The sequence below is a fragment of the Pipistrellus kuhlii genome, unplaced genomic scaffold, assembly GCF_014108245.1.
Source record: "Pipistrellus kuhlii isolate mPipKuh1 unplaced genomic scaffold, mPipKuh1.p scaffold_m20_p_29, whole genome shotgun sequence".
In the NCBI taxonomy this organism is placed as follows: Eukaryota; Metazoa; Chordata; class Mammalia; order Chiroptera; family Vespertilionidae; genus Pipistrellus; species Pipistrellus kuhlii.
The window spans coordinates 3,203,848-3,226,138 of NW_023425528.1; the positions used below are offsets into that span (position 1 = coordinate 3,203,848).

General features: G+C 40.1%; 1 long non-coding RNA gene across 1 annotated transcript; it reads right to left on the bottom strand.

Annotated features, from left to right (window-relative positions):
* Positions 1-1,347: 1,347 nt before the first annotated feature.
* Positions 1,348-19,861, bottom strand: LOC118728145. Its single transcript, XR_004990809.1, has 3 exons — positions 19,849-19,861; positions 12,267-12,269; positions 1,348-1,423 (listed from the first exon to the last, which is right to left on the bottom strand). It is a non-coding gene; the product is annotated as an uncharacterized LOC118728145 (long non-coding RNA).
* Between the last annotated feature and the right edge of the window lie 2,430 nt (positions 19,862-22,291).

Consider the following 22,291-nt stretch of genomic DNA (forward strand, 5'->3'; position numbering starts at 1 on the left):
ACTTGCTCCTGGAACTAATTAAGTTCGTTGTGTGAGGCACCACTTGTACTTAAGCCAGTAATAGAAACCAATAACATCAGGCACCTGTGGCTAAATCTAAGCAAAGATGCAGATAATGATACAAAATATCACCCAAGAACATGGGAACAGACTAAAAGAAGAGATAAATAGGTTGCATGGATGAAGACCAGATATTAGTGTATCTTAGTTCTCTAAACAAATCTATAAATTCTAAGCAGTTCCAATAAATATCACTTTTTTTTCACTGTAAGTTTACTTGCTGATTTTCAGATATGTATCCAAATTTCAAAACTTAATGCAGATATAATGAGTAACAAGTGTAATGTTGACATAGAAATCAACAAATGGACCAATGGAACAAAATAGAGGATTGCTATGGATTGAATTTTGTCTTCCCAAAATTCATATGTTAAAAGTCCTAAACCACAATTTGATAGTATTTGGATATGGAGGCCTTTGGGAGGTAGTTAGGTTTTGATAAGGTCATGATGGTGGGGACCTCATGATGGAATTAGTAGCCTTATAAGAAGAAATACCAAAGAATTTACTCTCTTCTGTATCCTCCCCCTCCCTTTCCTCCTCTCCCTCTCCCTCTCCCTCCCCCCCTCCCTCTCCCCCTCCCTCTTCCTCTCCCCACTCTCTCAACATTGCATGTCCCCTGAGACTCTTCCTTCAGTTTCACCCTCAGAGGAAAAGGGAAAGAAAATATGTGGAGAAAATCTTCTCTAGCTGACATGTAGACCTGGGAGCAGAAGGATAATTTTTTTAAAATATGTTGTTTTTATTGTTTGTTTGTTTGTTCGTTTGTTTTAGAAAGGGGGATGGATAGAGAGATAGAAAAGTAGATTAGAGGGAAACATCATAGATCTGTTTCCTTCTGCGTTCCCCCCTAAGGGGGTTTAGCCTGCAACCGGAGCATGTGCCCTGACCAGGAATTGAACTTGTGGCCCATTAGTTCCTGGGTTGATGCACAATCGCTAAGCAGCACCTTCCAGGAAAAATGCTTATTGTTCTATGACACTAGGTTTGATACACAGCCAAACCTGAGAAGTACAATGTTGTTTATGATTACACATGCACCCCCCCTCATACACACATTCACAAATATATCTATGTATATACACTACACACACACACACACACACACACACATTTGTAATGCATGTGTATTGCTGATGGAAGTGGGATTCTTGCAGTGTTGTGAGAAAAAAATGTCTGGACTTCACAAGAAAGAATGAGGTCTGGGGATAATATTTATTTGTAATGCAAAATCAGAAAGAAGCCCCTCCAATGGCCCAACTCCATCTGTCTGATCTCTGTCCCACCATGAAAATCAGGTCCAGAAATAGAGTCAATGTCCAGAGATCCTGTGCCATATTAAACCTTAGTCCTAGTCCAGTATCTTGCAAGCTTAGTTTTTGCTCCCAGCTGCAATCCATTGCTTAGCTACTATACCCAGGCTCCCTCCTGGACTCTGCATTTTGAGTCTGAAGTGGCCAGTTGATGCTAAGGCCACATGGGTATGGAGAGAGAACAGGCAAGTGCATGGGGCGAGGGTGGGTCAGAAGCAATAGAGTGAGAAATTGGAAGTGGGGTAGAGCTTTGTCTCCTGGCATTATAAGCAGGAACTTTTTCAAAATATGCAAGTAACTTCCCAAGATTTCCTAGGCTTGCATTGGCTCTATCCCCCAGCCAATGATCTTTCTTCCAGGTTACACAGACAGATCTGCACTTGCACCATTCTGACTTTATTGTGTATGTGTTTACCTCCCTCTTTGTTCCATGATCTGTGGGGAATGTACTGGTGGTTTCCTGGGGATAGTGTAAACCTATAGCTTCCTGATGAGACAAAAATGCCTCTGCTTCCCAGCTGACCATACTTAAAATGCCTGACTCTCCCTTTGCTTCCTTTCCTTTCAAAAACTAACTAAAGATGGCAACTTGTACATGATAAGAACATGAATAATAAACTTAGGAGAGTGGTTATTTTTTAGAAGGAACAACAGATCCTTTCCCCCTTTATCCTGATTCATTTTACCACATTCCATGTGTTTGTTTATTGTTTTCCCCTCTTTCACACACACACACACACACACACACACACACACACACACACAAAATGTGAATTTCACAAAAGCAGGAAACTTTTCTTATTTGCTGACAGCTATGGACCAAGCATCCAGAACACAGTAGCCACTCAATAAACACTTGTTGAAAGAATAAAACTTTTTCACATCTGTAGATATGGACAATACTACTAGCCTTGTAAGGTTATACTGAGGCTGAAATGAGAGTATGTCCGTGAGCACACTTGTCATCTGGATACTCAATTATGTCAGCGTCCTTTCTTTTCTTTTTCTATTTTGGATCTGCAATTTCCCTATTGAACTATCTCAATAATGTATACGACACTCAAAGTTTAGGTTCTATTGCTTCTTATTTGTGCAATCTTCAACAAGGTATTTAGCCTCCTTATGTCTTCGTTTCCAGAACTCACATTAATACCTACCTCAAAGGTTGGTTGAAAGTATTTAATGATATAATTATATTAAGCACTTAGCAGAGGTCATGACACATAGTAAATGCCAAATAAACTTTAGCTGCTTTATTATTATTATTTTTGTTGTTGTTGTTATTAATATTATAATTATTATGACTACTATAATACTACTACAAAACAGGCAGTTGCTCTGTAGTATAAGTTCACGAGTATTTGCAAGGCTTCTTTAAGAAAATACTCTCTTCCAGACTAACCTGTCATTTGAGTCATAAATTTCACCATTATGAAATTATTCTTTTGATTTATATTATATTAATTCCAGCTGCTTCTTATAAACTTTATTGGGAATATGCTCCCAAAAGTTTAGATTCATTCATGTTATGTGATATGTTGGGCAGATTGGCAACATGAGGGAGATGGGTGCAGGTTTGGGAACAGAAATGAATGGATAAATTTTAAAGGCAACCTTGGGTTATTTACCCCTTTACCTTAAGGATGACCCTGTTTAGAATTGCTTCTAGTTGCTCTGTCTTAGGAGTCAACTCTGTAGTGTCTGTCACTTAATGTAGGTTAGAGATTGGGAACCGTATAAGAAGTTCTGTTAAGGTTACCAAGTGCTCCATGTTCTGAGACTATTTCTAGCTGTTTTATGTACCATTATCTCTCCCCTCTATTAGAGACCTGCCAAGAGAAACCAACTTCAAACTCAGTACACAGGTGTTATTAGCCATACTTCTTTATGAGCCTGGGAATAATATCCTTAGCTCTCCTGTTTAGAAGGCTGCATTATTTAGCTCAAATTTCATTTTATGGACATGTTTAGGATTCTTTGAAGTCAATTTGGGAATGATTATAATCAGTGCACAAACATGAGCAAAGGTTTGTGAAAATACTTGTTCCTAGTTGATATCTTTTTTAAAACATTCTTATTAAAGCATAACTTAAACATCATAAACACCATAAACATCATAAACATCATAAGCATACAGTTAAACATCACGTGTTTAACTGTATGCTTCATATAAATCTTAGTAAATTTATAAATCTGTGTAACCATCAACACAATCTAATTTTAACATGTTTATCGTTAATGCATTCCTTGTTCCATTACTCAATATTCTTGATGGGAATTCTAGAAAACGTTCAAACTTTAGCTACATGGTTTTATGGAATAAGTACCTTCCAATGAAGTGGTACAAAATGAATTTCTGTAGAATTCATCAAATTTAAATGACCAAGAGCTTTTATAATTTGCAATCAATTAGAAATTCATTTAATGACATGTATGGGAGGGATATGGTTATCACACAAAGGAGTGACTGCATTGAATATTCTCATGAAAATATTGCATTAGGGCTTGTTACTGCTAACTGCCACAGAAGATATACATTTCAATGTCTTGACACAACAAATGTTTATTTACCCAAGTCTAATTCAAGTTGGTGAAATTTTTCTTCAAGCAGCAATTCAGGGATTCGGGTTTTGTGCATTTTGTGACACTGTTATCTCAGCATGTATTATAGTTTCCAAGATCATATGAAGAAAAGCAAAAGATGGAGGAGGAATACTAGCTCTTACCCCCCTGAACCTAGAATTGGTGCACATGACTTCCACTTAGAGTCCATTAGTCAGAACTAGCTACACAACTCCAACCTAAATGCAAAAGAGTTGGAGAAAGTAGGTTAACACATAGATCATTATGTAACCTGCTATAGTGGTCAAGATTTGGTTGCTTGCCGAAGCTGGTTTGGCTCAGTGGTAGAGCATCGGTTTGCGGACTGAAAGGTCCCGGGTTCGATTCCGGTCAAGGACATGTACATTGGTTGAGGGCATATCCCTGGTAGGGGGTATGCAGGAGGCAGCTGGTCGATATTTCTCTCTCATCGACGTTTCTAGCTCTCTATCTCTCTCCCTTCCTCTCTGTAAAAAAATCAATAAAATATATGTTTTTTTTAAAAAGATTTTGGTGCTTTATTTTCCTCCTTCTGCTCTTTTCTCAAGCCCCTGGAATGTCTCTAATATATGACAATATTCTGATTTTACATGTTTTATTTCTAGAAATTAGATTCACTCTTGGTTATTTAAAATGTGCAATTCCAGCTAGACTGAAATATCAGAATTCAACAAGAAGTGACACAAGTGAACAACTTGCTCTTCAGCCTGGAAATTCCCCCTTTAAGATCAGTTCTGTAAAAACAGTTTTACTTTACCAATTCAGTGAGAAATTCTTTGTAAAATTCATATATCAATGCTTTTATGAATATCTATGTTTTTCAACTTTATTGAAATACTAGAGGCCTGGTGCAAAAATGCGTGCATGGGTAGGGTCCCTAGACCTGGCCAGCAATCAGGGCCTATCAGGGCCTTTCTTCCCCTGGCTGCTAGTTGTTGGCCAGGGCCTTTCTTCATTCTGTGCTGCCTCCTGGTTAGCACACATCATAGTGGGCAGTTGAACTCTCGGTCAGTCGAACTTGAGAGGGGACAATTTACATATTAGCTTTTTATTTTATAGGATAATTGACAAATACAAACTTTATATATTTAATTGTTCAACGTGGTTTTAAGGTATACAATATGATTTAATTATGTATTGTTAAGTGATAAACATAATCAAGTTAATTAAGACATCCATAACCTCACATAGTTACAATTCTGTGTGCGTGGGAGTGGATGCATGCATGCGCATGTGTTTGTGTTTGCGTGTGTGTGTGTGTGTGTGTGTGTGTGTGTGTGTGTAGTTAAGAATTTTTAGACTCATGTATTACATAACCAGCTCAACAAATCACCAATAATTTTGGACACTATTTGATTATCCTTATTAAGAGCTCATGATAAATGTAATGAAGGGGTCTCTTTCCTATCCTCTAATCTCCTTTTCCTCAACCCTGCTATACTCAATACCATTTTGCAATGATGAACTCAAGGTGAAAACCTAGGTGAAAGCTGTGAAAAAGTCAAGGATACATGAGTTCCCACCTTGGATCTTCTGCTAATTAACTTTGTGACTTTGGATGAGTATCTTAACCTCTCTGAGTCTCTGCTTTCTTATCTAAAAAGAAAAATCACAATCATAGCCAATGATAGATATTAATTTGAGACTATTTCTAGCTGTTTTATGTCCCATTATCTCTCCCCCTTATTGGGGTGTGATCTCCATAGAACAACTTTGTCATCCGTTGCTAGCTAATTCTCACTTCCTGCATTCCAGAGATTTATTTTCTAAGAGTCTTATTTTGGAGTCCCAGTCCTTAAATTTCTGGGCTACTTCTCTTCAAATACTGTACATGCAAATATAAATTGTGTTTTATAGTTTTCACTAGAGGCCCAGTGCACGAAATTCATGCACAAGGGTGGGGGGTGTATTTGTCTTACTCTGACTGACTTGTTTCACTTAGCATAATAGTGTCCCTCAGCCCAGCCTGCATCCTCTCCAATCTGGGACCCCTCGAGGGATGTCCGACTGCCTGTTTAGGACCGATCCTGGTGGGACATCTTTCTCACAGTCCAGGACTGCTGGCTCCCAACTGCTCTTCTGCTTGCCTTCTTGATTGCCCCTAACAGCTTCTGCCTGCCAGCCTGATCACCCCCTAACCACTCCCATGCCAGCCTGATTGATGCCTAACTGCTCCCCTGCCAGCCTGTTTGCCCCCAACTTCCCTCCTCTGCTGGCCTGGCCACCCCTAACTGCCCTCCCCTGGAGGGTTGATTGCCTCCAACTGTGCCTCTAACTGCCCTCCCTAACTGCCCTTTCCTGATGGCCATCTTGTGGTGGCCATCTTGTGTCCACATGGGGGCAGGATCTTTGACCACATGGGGGCAGCCATCTGATAAGGTCAATCTGCATATTACTCTTTTTTGTAGATAGGATAGAGGCCTGGTGCATGGGTGAGGGTCGGCTGGTTTGCCTTGAAGGATGTACCAGATCAGGGTGGAGGTTCCCTTGAGGAGTGGGGCGACCTGAGTGAGGGGTCTGTGGTGGTTTTCAGGCCAGCCACACCCCCTGGGAACCCAAGTGGAGGCCCTGGTATCTGGAATTTATTTACTTTCTACAATTGAAACTTTTTAGTCTGGAGTGGAGCCAAGCCTCCTGCTTGCTCCATGGTGGCAGCCATTTCTGTTGGTTGAAACTTTGTAGCCTTAAGCAGAGGCCTGGGCCAGCCAGAGTTTGTGGAAAGCTTTGCTTCTTCCATTGCCAAGGGCAACCCTAGTCTCACTCTCTTTCAAGCTCTGTGGCTGCTGCCATTTCTGTTTGGATTTGTTTACCTTCTATAATTGAAACTTTGTAACCTTGAGTGGAGGCTTAGTTCTGCAAGGGCAAGTGGAAAGCTTGGCTTCCTCTATCACCAGGGAAACCCAAGCCTCCCTCCTGCTCTCTGTGGCTGTAGCCATGGTTGAGTTCATTTGCATACTTACTCTGATTGGCTGGTGGGCGTGGCTTGTGGGTGTAGCAGAGGTATGGTCAATTTGCACATTACTCTTTTATTAGGGAGGATTGGTTTATCAAGTTTCCTTACACATCTATATGCCCTATCTAATGCCATATCTCTGTCTCTGCTTTCTTGCCTCCCTAAAATTAAAACCCCTTTTTTAGCTGAATTTTATATAGTTCATCTCACCTTTCTAGGAAGACATGTTCTCATTCTTTATACAAAATTGTGACACATTAGCATTCCAGGATCCTGGGGGGGAAATCCAAAATCTTTGTCATACAACCTAGGAAAAAGGGCCATTCTCATTGTTATGCAAGCATTCCTCCTGTCTGACATGGAATGTCCCCACAGATCTCTTAAGTAATTTAAGAGTTTTTCTCTCTCAGCCAAGACCACCATATCCCCACACCATGCTTCTAGGTCTGAGTCAGCAGTAGTTTAGAACATCCTCGCTGACAACAAATTGTCTTTCCTTATTTTTAATTCTTGCCTGGTTAGGGTTGTTTTCAATTAGCAAACTTAGAGAGAGAGATCCCTCCTCCCTTTTATGTATAGCCATTCTTTTTACTGGACAGTTGGGAAGTTCAAATTAATCCATGTAAATATACATGGCATATATTCATATTATAGATATAAAGCATAGAACAGATATAGGCTGGAGATATATAGAGAGCTATCCTCTACAATTTATTATTCCTTGGTTGCTTTTACTTTAATTTTTTTAAAATAAATCTTTATTTTTCATATTATTACAAATGTTCTTCATTTCTGCCCCCCCTCCATTGCTCCCCTCCACCAGGTTCCCACCCCACCCTCTGCCCTTTCCCCATCCCCCATTGTCCTCATCCATAGGTGCACAGTTTATGTTCAGTCTTTTCCCACACCCCCCTTTCCCCTTTTTCCCGAGAATCGTCAGTTCACTCCACTTCCATACCTCTGATTCTATTATATTCACCAGTTAATATTGTTCATTAGATTTTTAAAATTCCCTTTGTTTTTAGATTCACTTGTTGATAGTTATGTATTTGTTGTTCATAGTTTTTATCTTTATTTACTTTCTTTTCCAAAAGAACCCCCTTCAGCAATTCATATAATTCTGGTTTGGCGGTAATGAACTCCTTTAGCTTTTTTATTTTTTTATTATTAGAGAAGCTCTTTATCTGGCCTTTGATTCTGAGTGATAGCTTTGCTGGGTAGATTATTTTTGGCTATAGGTTCTTGCTATTCATCACCTTGAATATTTCTTGCCATTCCCATCTGGCCTGCATGGTTTCTGTTGAGAAATCAGCTGACAATCATATAGGTGCTCTTTTATAGGTAACTACCTGCTTTTCTATTGCTGCTTTTAATATTCCCTCTTTGTCTTTTGCTCTTGGAATTTTAATTATGATGTGTCTTGGTGTGGTCTTCTTTGGATTCCTTTTGTTTGGAGTTCTGTGCTCTTCCTGGACTTGTAAGTCTAATTCTTTCACCAGGTGGGGGAAGTTTTCTGTCGCTATTTTTTTCAGTATGGTTTCAATATCTTGCTCTCTCTCATCTTCTGGGACCCCCATAATTCTGATGTTGGTTCACCTGAAGTTGTCTCAGAGGTTTTTTACATTATCTTCAACTATCTGGATTCTCTTGTCTTCTTGCTTCTGCGGAGGAGTGTCTTCTGGCTCTTTATGTTCCAAATCTTTGACTTGATTCTTGCTATCTTCCATTCTGTTTTTAAGACTCTGTATAGTATTTTTTTTCAGACAATTTATTCTTTATTTCTTGTTGGTCCCTTATTATTTCTTATTGATCCCTTATTAGTTCTTGTTGATCCCTTTTCATCTCCTCATAGATCTTATCGACCTTTTCTAGGAAATTCTTGAAAAACCTTATAAGCGTGGTTTTGAACTCTATATCCAGTCTCTTCTTTTCCTCCATTTCTTTTATTTGTGATCTATTTCCTTGTCTTGGCATTTTCACAGCTTCCCTGAGTTGGTAGGGTGGCTTTGTGTGCTAAGGTGTCCTATATGGTTCAGTGAGTCAGCCTCCCACTTACCTGAGGTGGACTGTCTTGGTGTAGCCCTTTGTGGGCTGTGTGTACAGTCTTGTTGTTAAGCCTTGCTTGTTGTTGGTATCACTGGGAATCCAGTTGGCTATGAGGATCAGAAGTGTCTCAGCTAGGAAGGTTTCTGTATTCTGCTTGAATGGGGCTGAGTCTTGGGGTGACACAGACAAGCTTTGTTGAATCCCACACAATTGGTTGCATATAAGCTTTAGATTCCTGACTGCCCCTCCCTAGGAGAGTCCTACTGGCAGTGAACGAGGAAGCTAGCCACTGGAAGGGCTTCTGTTCTCAGCTTGGATGGGGCGGGATCTAGGGTGGTACAGACAAGCTTTATTCAGCCCCTTTCTACGAGGGTCTGGTTTCTGAGTCTCACAGTAATGGCCACTGGCTTCATACACCTCTGAGAGATCTCTGCCCACTGCCTGACAGTCTGGCCTCTCTCTGTTTGGGGCCGTCTATCAGTGCAATAGGGTGGTTCTGTTTTCTTCCCGAACAAGAAAGCCAGCCTCGCATTAGCTGTCTGCCCTTTGCCCTCTCCATGTGCAGGGAGTAAGCTGGCAGTGAACCCTGCGGCTGCCTTTTCGTGCACACAGTTCTCCACACCTTCACAGTTCCTGAGGTTCAGCACACCTTCTTTCTCCTTCCCAGATGGTAGAGCCTCCTCTCAGCCAGCCGTCGGCTCTTCAGGGTAATGTTTCCCCTGTTTTTCAGTTCTAAATTCAAATTTGTTGTGGTAGGCTAAAATAAACTAAAAAGGAAACTATCGATAAAGCAAAAACAATCTACTGAATTGAATATATATTTGCAAATAATCTGTTTGATAAAGTGTTAATATAGATATTAGTTTATAGATAGCTCATAAAACTCAATAGCAAAAAACAAGAACAAAAAAACCCCACAAACAATCCAATTAAAAAATGGGCATAGGACCTGAGAAGATATTTCTCCAAAGATGACATACAGATGGCCAACAGATACATGAAAAGATGCTCAACATTACTAATCATCAAGGAAATGCAAATAAAAGCCACAATGAGATATCACTTTATACCTGTCTGAATAGCTAATATCAAATAGACAATAAATAACAAATATTGGCAAGAATGTGCTGAAAAGGGAACCCTCTAGGACTGTTACTGGGATTATATATTGGTATAGCCATTATGAAAAAACAGTATGGAGGTTCTTCAAAAAAATTAAAAATAAAGTTACCATGTAATCCAGCAATTCTATAACCAGACAATCTATGGATCTGAGCTGCCTATCACTACTTGAGCCAATTCAGCAGAGACAGGGTTAAATCATATATGAGTGTTTATTCCAATAATGCTGGCAGTATGGGCGAGCAGCAGGTCATCCACAAAAATCTGATCAGCTCCCTACCATAACCCAGCTTCTTATAACAGATAGAAGGACAAAAATCACATGGCGAAGTAGGCAAAAGTATTTGCCAAATTGGCACTTTATAGTTAATGCATTTGCAAAGGCCTGGGAGTATGCAAAAGGCTGGGGGTCTTCAAAAGCCTGGTGGCTTGGTTTCTGTGAAACGGTTGCTAATCATTCCATCATAATAGGCAGCTCCCAGATGTAGAGGATGCGGCAAATTTCCAGGTTAGCTCCCAGGTCCCTAGTGCAACTCCCAGCCAGGTTAGAATGTACTTTCTTTAATCACAGTTAACAGAGCATGATTAATATTTCATACAATTATAGCTAGTCCTCAATATTCTATTTCTGTACCTTATCAATTCCATTCCAGGATATTTATCTAAAGAAAACAAAAACACTAATTTGAATTTATAATTTGCTCTATTGTACATGGCAGTAATCAGAAACTCATTTTACTTCTAAATAATTGATAATAGCAAGCATTTAGGTAAATTGCTACATTTTCATAATCAGCAACTCAAAAAGATCTGAGGTTCTAGGGAGCATATGAAATGCAAGTGGTCACCACTCAATGCTACACAGGATTGAGAACTTTTGTAAACCAAACAAAACAAATAAAAATGGCTTCCATACTCCTGGCCAACCATAAGGGAGAATTTGTTCTCAAATTGTGTTCTCTGCCATTCTTTTGCAGTTTAAACTAAAAATCTACACTAGTATCTGAAATAATGGGAACAGTAGGATCTGCTATATTTCAGAATCATGACAAGAAAAGGAAAGGTTCAGAATAATTCTGACTATAACCAGCTCATGGATTTGTACTGATTTATGTACTCAGTAGAGGCCTGGTACATGAAAATCCGTGCATTCAGGGGTGGAGGGGTCCCTCAGCCCAGCCTGCAACCTCTCGCAGTCTAGGACCCCTCATGGGATGTCCACCTTCCAGCTTAGGCCCACTACCCATAGGATCAGGCCTAAGCTGACAGTCAGACATCCCTCTGGAAGCCCGGGAGCTCTCAGGGGATATCCTCAGGGAGTGGGCCTAAGCCCTTAGTCTGATATCCTTAGGGCTGCTGTGGAGGCAGGAAAAGTTCCTGCCACCACCGCTGTGCTGGCCAGCCATGAGCAGGCTTCTGGCTGAGAGTCACTTCCCCTGTGGAAATGCACTGACCACCAGGGGATAGCTCCTGTGTTGAGCATCTGCCCCCTGGTGGTCAGTGCGCATCATAGCAACCAGTTGTCCTATGTCATTCTGTGTCCTCAGTTAGGGTCAATTTGCATATTATCATTTTATTATATAGAATAAGTCTATAAACCTGTGCATGGTGAAGTGGGAGGGGTAAAGAGTTTATAATGGCACACACACAAACAAATGTCCTTTTATTTTCTATGGTAGGAAGAAATTTAAAAATACATTCCCTCCCTGCCTAAGTCCACTCTCTAATATGATCAGGTATCTGAGATTATATTATGTTATTTGGCATAGTTGACCTTTTGATAGGAAGCTTATTCCATGGTCTTTATGTAATCACAAGAACCCTTAAAAACAGAAAATTTTTCATGGTTGGTGGCAGAAAGGAAAGGCAGAAATGGAAGTGAGAGAGATTCAAAGGATGATAAGGATTTGTAGTGCTACTGCGGATTCAAATATTGAGGGGCCATATAAGAAAGAATGCAAGTGATCTCTGGGAGCAGAAAGTGACCCTCTGGCTACCATCATCAAGAAGATGGGGAGCTCAGTCCTCTAGCTGCAAAGAACTTAATTCTGTCACAACTACACAAGCTTGGAAAAGAGCCCTGGACTTCAGATAAGAATGCAGTTCAGCTGACAACTTGATTTGAGCCTTGGATGACCCTAAGCAGAGATTCTAGTCACAACATGTAGCACTTCCTACCTACAGACCTATGACCTAATACAGTGATTTTTAAACATATGTGCCATGGCACACTGGTGTGCCACAAAACTTTTCAAAACATGTGATGCCTGACTATTTAGTTAGGGGCATTGACCTCTTTTCCCTTAGATTGCCAAATTTTAAAAAATGACAACAGTCAACAAAATAGCCATCCGGTTGAATGTCCTGTCTTGAACCATAAATATATAGGTTATGTAATAGTGTTATGGCTTATTGATTATGTGATGTTGATGCCAGAAATCATTATATATAAGTTTAGGCATCTGATTTTTTTAAAAAGTCACTTTGGAGCAAAAAATATATTTTTTGGTGTGCTACAGAATTTTACTAATTAATTTATGTGTGCCATAAGATGAAAAAGGTTGAAAAACACTGAGCTAATAAATGAGTGTTATTTAAACCACTGTTTATACTAATTTGTTAGCAATCACAAAAAATGAATACATTACTAAATTAATCTTGTCCCAGGATCTTAGAGCTCCTGAAGGCATAAATCATGCCATCTTTATGTAAAAACCCAACTGTTCCTTTTGAAAAGTCTTGTGTTCAGTAAATACTACTGTTATCTGGTGACAAATAACTCACCGGACCAGGCATAATTGCTCAGTTTGCTCACTGGACTTGGAGTGTCATTGAGCTGCTTCTCTGGCTCATTGCTACTATTAAACTGCTGGCTGGAAGACAAGGGCCAGAGAGTCAAGGAGTTCAGCTTAGGTTCTCTCTTCTACAACAAATAGGAAGTGTCCCTCAGGAACACACAAATTTAACCACAATGTCATGTAATCTTAAATAAGCCAGGCTGGACTATCTCTGGGATCTAGGAGGTGATATCAGGGATAAAAATAACTAAGAGGGTGGGAAGAGATTATCAAATAACTTATATGCATATATGCATAATCCGTGGACACAGACAATAGCACCTTGAAGGCCTGGGGGTGGAATGTGGGGTTGAGGTGGAAAGGGTCAATGGGGAAAAAGGGGAGACATCTGTAGTACTTTCAATAATAAAGATATATATATATATATATATATATATATATATATATATATAATCACTAGGCAATTTATGCCCTCCTTCTTGGGCTGAAGAGAAGTCAAATGAATGATGAAGTTACACTTTTAACATGATCATAAGAATGAAAAAGGATTCATTTTCATTTTCAGTTCTCATTAAGATCTTTGTCCAGAGAAAGGCTATATTTACAGGCACTTTGCAATATGTAGCTTCCTTCTTGTTAGCACAAAGGGCAGCAGTGGGCAATGTAATGTCAGCTTAGCTTTCTCATTAATCTCCATTGCTTCTTTTTCTTCCTCCCTTCTCCCTATTTATAATTTATTTGTTTGTTTGTTTATTTATTTATTTATTTATTTATTTATTTTGCTATTAAGTTGTTTGGTTGGAAGAGCAAGAGTCCTAGAGCAGTAGCAGAAAAAAAACAAAAAACAAAAAAATCCTCAGACTCTCAGAGTGAGATAAATGCCCTTTATTCTTATTTGAGTTTCTCACTGCCTAGCGTGCAAGGACAGAAAATAAAACAGTCCAACAGAAGCAAAGAGCAAGACTTTTCCTTGGTGTTTGGAAAAGACTAAAAATGGGAGCAGAAAGGAGGATGAAATGACCCTGTTCCTGTCCCTAGGCAGTCACTCAGTCAACATTTCTGGAGTGTTGTGACATTTACTTTCATTTCATGTCATGTCATTAAACAGGAAATAATGTGGCTTAAGTACAAGTGCCCCTTGTGTGCCCAGACATTTTCTGTCTCTTAGGCCCCGAAGGAAACAGATGATTTGGTCCCTGCCCTTAAAAAGCTAACAGAATTTCTGGAAAACACAGAACCCCAGAAAAAGACATGCAGAAGACACGTGCAAAAGAACTGAAGGGACAGGATATTTTGGGGCTGGAGATAAATGCAAGGAATGTGACTTAGTGGAAGAAGCAAGTGATGATTTTAGAGGGGTAAGTTAAGGCTGTTTTTAGTATGGTGTTGGAAAGGGGGACTTAAATGTAGTTTCATGAATGTAGTGTGAGGTGGGGATAAACATTCTTTGCACCCAGTTGTCACAGAATTCTTATGCTCTTCTGGACTGAATTCTGTTCCCTCAAAATTAACATATTGGCCGAAACCAGTTTAACTCAGTGGATAGAGCATCAGCCTGCAGATTGAAAGGTCCCAGGTTCGATTCCGGTCAAGGGCATGTACCTGTGTTGAGGGCACATCCCCAGTAGGGGGTGTGTAGGAGGCAGCTGATCAATGTTTCTCTCTCATTGATGTTTCTAACTCTTTATCCCTTTCTCCCTTCCTCTCTGTAAAAAATCAATAAAATATATATATATATATATATTTTTTAATTAACATATTGAAGAGCTAAATCTATATAGAACCAGTATATGGGGATAGGGCCTTCGGAGAGGTAATTAAGGATAAATTAAGTCATAAGTGTGGGAACTTAATCCAATGGTAATAGTGTCCATATAAGAAGAGGAAGAGCCGAAGCCGGTTTGGCTCAGTGGTAGAGCATCGGTCTGCGGACTGAAAGGTCCCAGGTTCAATTCCGGTCAAGGGCATGTACATTGGTTGCTGGCGCATCCCTAGTGGGGGGGGGGCAGGAGGCAGCTGGTCGATGTTTCTCTCTTGTCGATGTTTCTAGCTTTCTATCTCTCTCCCTTCCTCTCTGTAAAAAAATCAATAAATATATTTTTTAAAAAGAAGAAGAGGATGAGATACTAGGGAGACAAGTGCACAGAGGAAACTGCCATGTAAGGAAAAGGCCAGTATAAATAGATTGCTGGCCATCTATTAGCCAAGGAGAGGTGCCTTGGCAGAAACCAGTTCTGCTGACCCCTTGATCTTGGACTTCTAGCCTCTGTAACTGTGAGAAAATAAATATCTATTGTTAAAGCCACCCAGTCTCTGGTATCTTGTTATAGTAGCCTTAGGTGACTAATACAGATGTACAGAAATATTGTTCTTAAACCCTGGTTTTCAGTGCTGATTGAGAGTTGCTCCAAGTCACTTACTCTCATAGGCAAATATTTTAACAGGCTAACAGTGATGAGTGTATTAGGTCTTGAAGATATAAGCAGGTTCTGGCATGGCTGTCAGCTAGGTTATCTTTTGTACGTCATGTTACTTATCTGGGACAGTTTTGTATCTTCAGTGAAGTAGAAAATTAATTAGTAACTTGCTAATAGATTGATATAAAATGCAAGGTGAGCATCATAGTAAGCTTAATCTATTTTTTTGAAAATACTGCTTTGCTTCCTATTCCTATTAATAATCCTTGGTTTTGATATTATAGGTCATTTAAGGTCAAAAAGCTCTGCAGTCTTACAAACCTATATGTCCTTACTTCTTGTTATTGATAAGTCTTCTAATCCTAATAGAACCAGTATCTTATGCATTTGGATTATGCAGAGTTGAAAATTTAATCCAGCCTATGATATCACCATTATGTGCTAGGTGAGATAAAAATGTCTCTTCTGAAGTAACAGCTGTGAGTAACCATGAGAAGAGTGAATGGGTCCTCTTGGATGTCTCAGCTGTCAGATTGTTAAATAGTTGAGAGTCAACTTAGAAAACACCAATGCCTTTTATTCACTCTTGGAAAAGGTGTCTCCAGATCTGGAAGAGGTGGTATGAAATAGTTAATAGTATGGTCAGAGAGGAGCCCCCATTCTTTTTTTAAATATTTTTTTCATATCATAGAGGAAGAGAGAGGGATAGAAAGATAGAAACATCAATGATGAGAGAGAATCATTGATTGGCTGCCTCCTGTATGCTCCACACTGGGGATCGAGCCCTCAATCTGGGCATGTGCCCTGACCTGGAATAGAACCATGACTTCCCAGTTCATAGGTCAACGCTAAACCACTGAGCCACATCAGCTGGGAATGAGCCCCCATTCTTAGTAATTCATTGCTTCCCATTAATCAGGCACATATTGGCTGCAGTTGTCCATTCTGACAGCCTGAATAAAAACCAGGTTCTTAAGAACAAGGGTGAAGTTTTGAGTTTATGAACATAGACCTCTTGTTTCTTCCCTGCCTCTAAGCTTAGTTACCTCTAACAACCTGTTCCTATCCTTCTCTATTCAAATGCACACACCACTCTCCTTAACTGGGTGAGTCCAAAAACTACTGAAGCCCAAGCCCAAACTAGAAATCTTGAGTGCAGCAAAGTAGCAGAATGATTGAGCAGCTCTTCCTCTGGCTTTGATGATTCTCTAACCCAGTGTTTCCCAACCTTCTCTCATGATGAGAATCACCTGGTGGAGTTGTTAAAACACAGATTCCTGAATCCCAACTAAGAAGTGCTAAACTAGAATTTTTGGGAACATATAGGTAAAATTGTATACTTAACTAGTGCTCTAAGACAGATTTTATATACAGAGCACTAAGTTAGGTATGCAATTTTACCAATGTTCTCAAAAATTCTAGTTTAGCACTTCTTAGTTGGGATTCAGGAATCTGTGTTTTAACAACTCCACCAGGTGATTCTCATCATGAGAGAAGGTTGGGAAACACTGCTCTAACCCAGTCAAGATATTTATTTCTCTTTTCTGTGTTATTTCAGGGATCAGAAACTAGTTGTCTACCTAGCTCTTCTGCCAATCGTGTACAGTGCTAAAGATGGGTTGAAGGCAACAAGATGTGCTGGTAATAGTGCAGGTTATTTTGAGCTTAACTTATTCTTAGCCATCAGCCTGTGGCTTTGGTGTCTGCACATGACTTAATTTTGCCTGGTAGTGGTAGCAGCAGTAGGACACTTAGATTCAGGTGGTTGATGTTTAGTATCACAGAAGTGAATTATGGGAAAAGCAGTTTCTTGATGCCAACTTGGTCTCTCAGTAGACCTTGGGTGTCAAGAGGAAGATTTCATGTAGGCAGCCTGTTATGTGAGAAGAAACAGAAATGCCAGTACCCACAGGAAATCCTACTTTAAAACAGATAAAAACTGGCACCACAATATTTTGGGTCTGATTGAAAGATGCAAGAAACTAAGCCCCCCATCATCCTGATGTGGCAAGAGTTTCAAGTAACTTGGAATTGGGAGAGGACACTAGGGAAGGACTGCCTTGCTCTTTGTGTTCGTCTCTCTGAGACAACAGAGATGGAGAGCCAAAACCTGTGCCTTCTGAGTGCATCACACACTAGGTGATGAGCTATATTGGTTCCCAGAAAGCCCTTCCCCATTATCTCTGTATGTCCAATTTCTTGGAGTACATAAAGCCGTAATAACTCATATACCTTGCCTAACTGGCCATAGGAATGCTTAGCACAGTGCTGGCTTCATAATATTGATAAATGCTGGAAGCCAATTCCAGCATCTGAAGGGTTGAATCATCTGGGATGGCTCAAGGGCCTTTCCCCGAACCTGAATAGGATTATTTCTTGCTGCCAGACACCTGAGCATTTTAATCTGCATGTTATTGCCTCCTGTTGGCCAAACACCTGAACATCTGTAGGCTATTCCACAATCTGATGATGCTTCTGTGAACCCTACTCTTTGAAGTGTATTATCTCCACTTTGCCTTAGGACAAATTGTGTTAATAAAAGCAGAGTCCTGACTCCAGGGTTAGTCTTTAGTTCCTTTAGCTGAAGTTCCTCTGACCCCCAATGCCTTTCAAAACTATCTTTCATCTTTGGACTTCTTGAATCTACACATCAGCCCCTTTCTCCAGATTACTGAACCCTTTGTAAGGTTGGGACAAGAACCCCAGCAATAAATATTCAATAACTTAATGAATGAACAAAAGAGTAGTTCATTAGTGGCTTTCACATTTACACTTAAGAAAATAAAGAGAACTCTTTCTTTCACATATAAGCTTACTCTGAAACTACTACTCTGATTATTCTGGTGCTGGAGGCAGGGAGTGGGGAATGAAGAGCTGTGCCTCTCAGTCATCCCTTCACTTTCTCCTATAGGAAAGGGTCAAGAATGCTAAGAATCTCTCATCAAAGGTTCATTATGGTTTGTTCAGCCCTATAAGCATTCTTTTTTTTTTTTTTTTGAGTCATAAAGCTGGGCGCTAGGTGGGCACCATCTCTCTGATGGAGAGACAGTCACACCCACCACAGACAACACAGCACATTTATTGGTTTCCAAAGGGGAGTATAAGGTCAAAAGGAGTTTCAGGTGTCCCCAGATCCTATTCATCAAGATCTGGGTAAGTTCCTCATCTTTTGGTACAAGATTTAGCATATCAAGATCTGGGTAAGTCAAGGTCCTATTTGTTCCTCATTCCAAGCACATAGATAAAGATAAGAAAAGTGCCCTCGGGCTCAGCTGATAAGAATTAAAAGAATGTCCAGGTGCCTTCTCAGGGGGCTCTCTACATCTCACCCTTTTTTACTAATTAAAATAAAATTTAAACATTAATAATAGGGCTCTGCAGTAAAATATGTTAAGGTATCAACAAGAGCTTGTATTTCTACTGAAATATCGATATAAGAGGTTTGAAGGACATTTGTCCCCAAAACTGCAGTAGATCCAGCTTTTTTAGAACTGGATCCATTCATAAAATTGAGGTATAATACCTCCTTTAATGTGGCAATTAATACCATTCCCTGTGTTAGAAATAAAGCAAGATCCCAAGTCAGGGTCTTGGTAAAAACATCAAACATTAAACATTTTGATTTCTATGCAGAAGGGTTTGCATACATGGTCTAGAAGTACATGCACATGGACTTTTCTTCCCCTTGGTCTTGGGTAACCTGCAGCATGCACAGGTGCTGACTGCTATCATGGCAAGGTATCTTCATTATCTTTATTTCTGGACTATTTCTCCTCTGTTCTTGTGGCCCATAAGCATTCTTGAGGTTTTTTTTTTTTTTTTTTTTTTTTTTTTTTTTTTTTTTTTTTTAAGAGTAGAAAACTTTATCATAGGAAAGACAATGTTTAAGATGGACCATAAAATGTCTATGTGTCATCAGAGAGAGACACATGGTGGCGGCAGAGTAGGTGGAAATTACATGCTCTTCCTCTAAGGACTAAACTGGAATTATAACGAATTATAGAAAATAATCCTGAATAACTAATTGAAGACTAGCTGAAGAGAAGTCTTATAACCAAAGATTTGCAGAAGAATCCACATCAGTACTGGTAGGAAGGGTGGAAAAACAAAATGGGCTGTCCCTGCTTCCATAAATGGTGGCTGAGGTTCTGATGGGATATATCAGCTGCAAGGTGTTCTCCTTGAGAAACTGGGGTTTCAATTCCAAGCAAGTCTCCCTAACCAAGAGCACCAGAGCTAGGAAGAGGTGCCCACATAATATCTGGCTGTGAAAAGCAATGGGGATTCTGTCCATCAGGGAGAGATAGGAGTCCACTAGCAATACCGGTGCTTTCTTAAAGGGCCAATACACAAATTTTCATTTGCAGCCACTCACACTGGGATCTGGCAGAGAAAAGGTGGTCTAAGCTGAGTCATGTGTAGGATCTGGGGTTTGTGGCTCTGGGGAGAGAGCTTAAAGGATAACCACCAGAATGTGCTGAGTCATTTTCCCATATGGTAGATCCTATCTTTCTTAGGTAGAGCACCCTCCTTCATACAGCATCTGGCTAGGAGAATGCAATAGCCCAACCCTCTAAATGTCCTCTTGCCCCACCCTGCAGAGCTCATGTCCTTCTGAGGAATCAGATGGCTTGGCCAGGGTAAAGGTTTGGGCAGACTCAGTGGGTTTCAGTGACTGAGTTTTGTGGCTTTGGATTGGAGGCCATTTCCCCTACTTTCCCATGAACCTGACTAATGCATCCCCTCACAGGAGACCAACTAGTCCCACCTTCCAAACTCCCTGAAGATATACCTGCTAAAATCCTGGTGGATCTGCCCTGAGGAGGGTTTGGTTGTGTGACTCTGGGATGGATTCCTACACCCCATATTCCCTGAAGCCTGAGGAACACATTCCCCTCATGGGAGATCCACTAGTGAAAACTTCCTGACTCCTGGAAGCCCCACCCTGCTGAGCTCAGGCTCCTCCCAGCAGAATCTGGGACAGAATAAATTGTGTGGCTCTAGGACAGGGGCCATTTTTTCATCTCACTTCTGACCAATGAAGAGCCCTTCATTCACATAAACAAATCTTGGTGGATTTAACCTGATAAATTCTGCTGACCTCACCATGATGACTCCCTGAGAACCTGCCCCACCACAGAAGTATAAGCACTCAGCAGATATGGCAGCTAGACTTGGTACTGGTATACATGGGGACTCTTACTGAGTGGCCTCAGACCTAGCACTAATACTCAGTTTGAATATGCATCAGTCTGGTGAATCCCAATCTCCCCTACCTGGTGACTCAAGAACCTATCTCATGAAACTTGAGTACCACCAGAGGCTTTTCCAGGAACTGAGTCAATCAGGCAGCCAGCAGGCAGAGACAGATTTAGGGGTGCTTTGGGAATTTTTCTGCCCTGCCCCTGAGCCCAGTATTAATAATAGTTGGTCTTGATGCTCAACTTGGTCCTTTCTATGCACATTCAGGTCCAGCAGAGGCAGCCAAAAATCTTTGGATCACTTTGTAGTTCCAAAAATGTTGCCCAGGGACAGCCACAAGAAGTGTCTGACACTAGCCTGCCCTAGAGTCCGTAGCAGAGGCATAGAAAAAACACAGCCAGTGGACAGCTTCAGCCAACATCAGAGTAGGATCCAGTACATTTCTCAAGGGGCATATCCAAAGGGAGATTTCATCAGGCACAAAACCATGCAGAGGTGAATTCTGCATAGTGTGGTCAGTACCTGCACAGCAGCTTACGCATCATGGTCAGAGTTGAGTCACACAGTTAACCAGTCTGAGGGACAGTCCCATGCACAATAGGCAAATAATAATCAAGATTCAGTTATAAAGGAGGGCTCACATAACCCACACAAGGTACATTCCTGGAGCAACCAGGTCAGGCCATCAAATAGATTGCTCCAGTAAACCCCACAGTATACACACTACATAAGGCCACCCTACTAATTCTTGTAGTCATAGTGGATCTACCTAATGCATAGAAACAAACAGAAAGAGGTAGCCAAAATGGTGTGACAAAGAAACATCCCAAATGGAAAAAATAGGATAAATATCCATAATAAAAGCTAAATGAAATGAAGGCAATCAACTTATCACATAGAGGGTTCAGAAAAATGGTTATATGGATATTTAAGGAACTTAGTGAGAACTCTAACAGTATAAAAAAGAACATACAAACCATAAAAAAGAATTTCAGAAATGAAGAATATAATATCTGGAAAAATAATGAATACACAAAAGGAATAAATGGTAGGTTAGATGAAACAGCAGATCAAATCAGTGATTTGGAAGACAAAGTAGCAGAAAGCACACAATCAGAGCCACAAAAACGAATGAAAAAAAATAGCAAGGATTATTTAAGAGACATTTGTGACAAATGAAATGTAACAACATGTGCATCAAAGAGGATCGAGAAGGAAAAGAGAGAGAACAAAGAGAGAATCTTAAGAGGAGCAAGAGAAATACAGTTAGTTAAGTACAAGGGAGCTACCATAAGACCATCAGTTGATTTATCAATAAAAACATTTCAAGCCAGAATAAATTTGCATGAAATATTAAAAGTGGTGAAAAGAAAGGACCCACAACCAAGACTTATTTATCCAACCAGGCTATCATTTAAAATTGAAAGAGAAATAAACAGCTTCCTAGACAAGAGAAAGCTAGAGGACATTGTTAACACCAAATCAGTATTACCATAAATGTTAAAGGGATTTGAAGAAGAAGAAAGAAGAAGGATAGGAGGAAGAAGAAGAGGAGGCAGAGGAGGAAGAGAAGGAGGAAGAAGAGAAGAGAAAAAAGAAATAGAGGAAAACAATTAAAAGAATGAAATGGCAGTAAATATATACTATCTATAATCTCTTTAAGTGTAAATGGCTTAAATGCTTTAATCAAAATACTAGGGTAGCTACCCTAGCTGGCTTGGCTCAGAGGATAGAGCATCAGCCTTCACACTGAAGGGTCCTGGGTTTGATTCTGGTCAG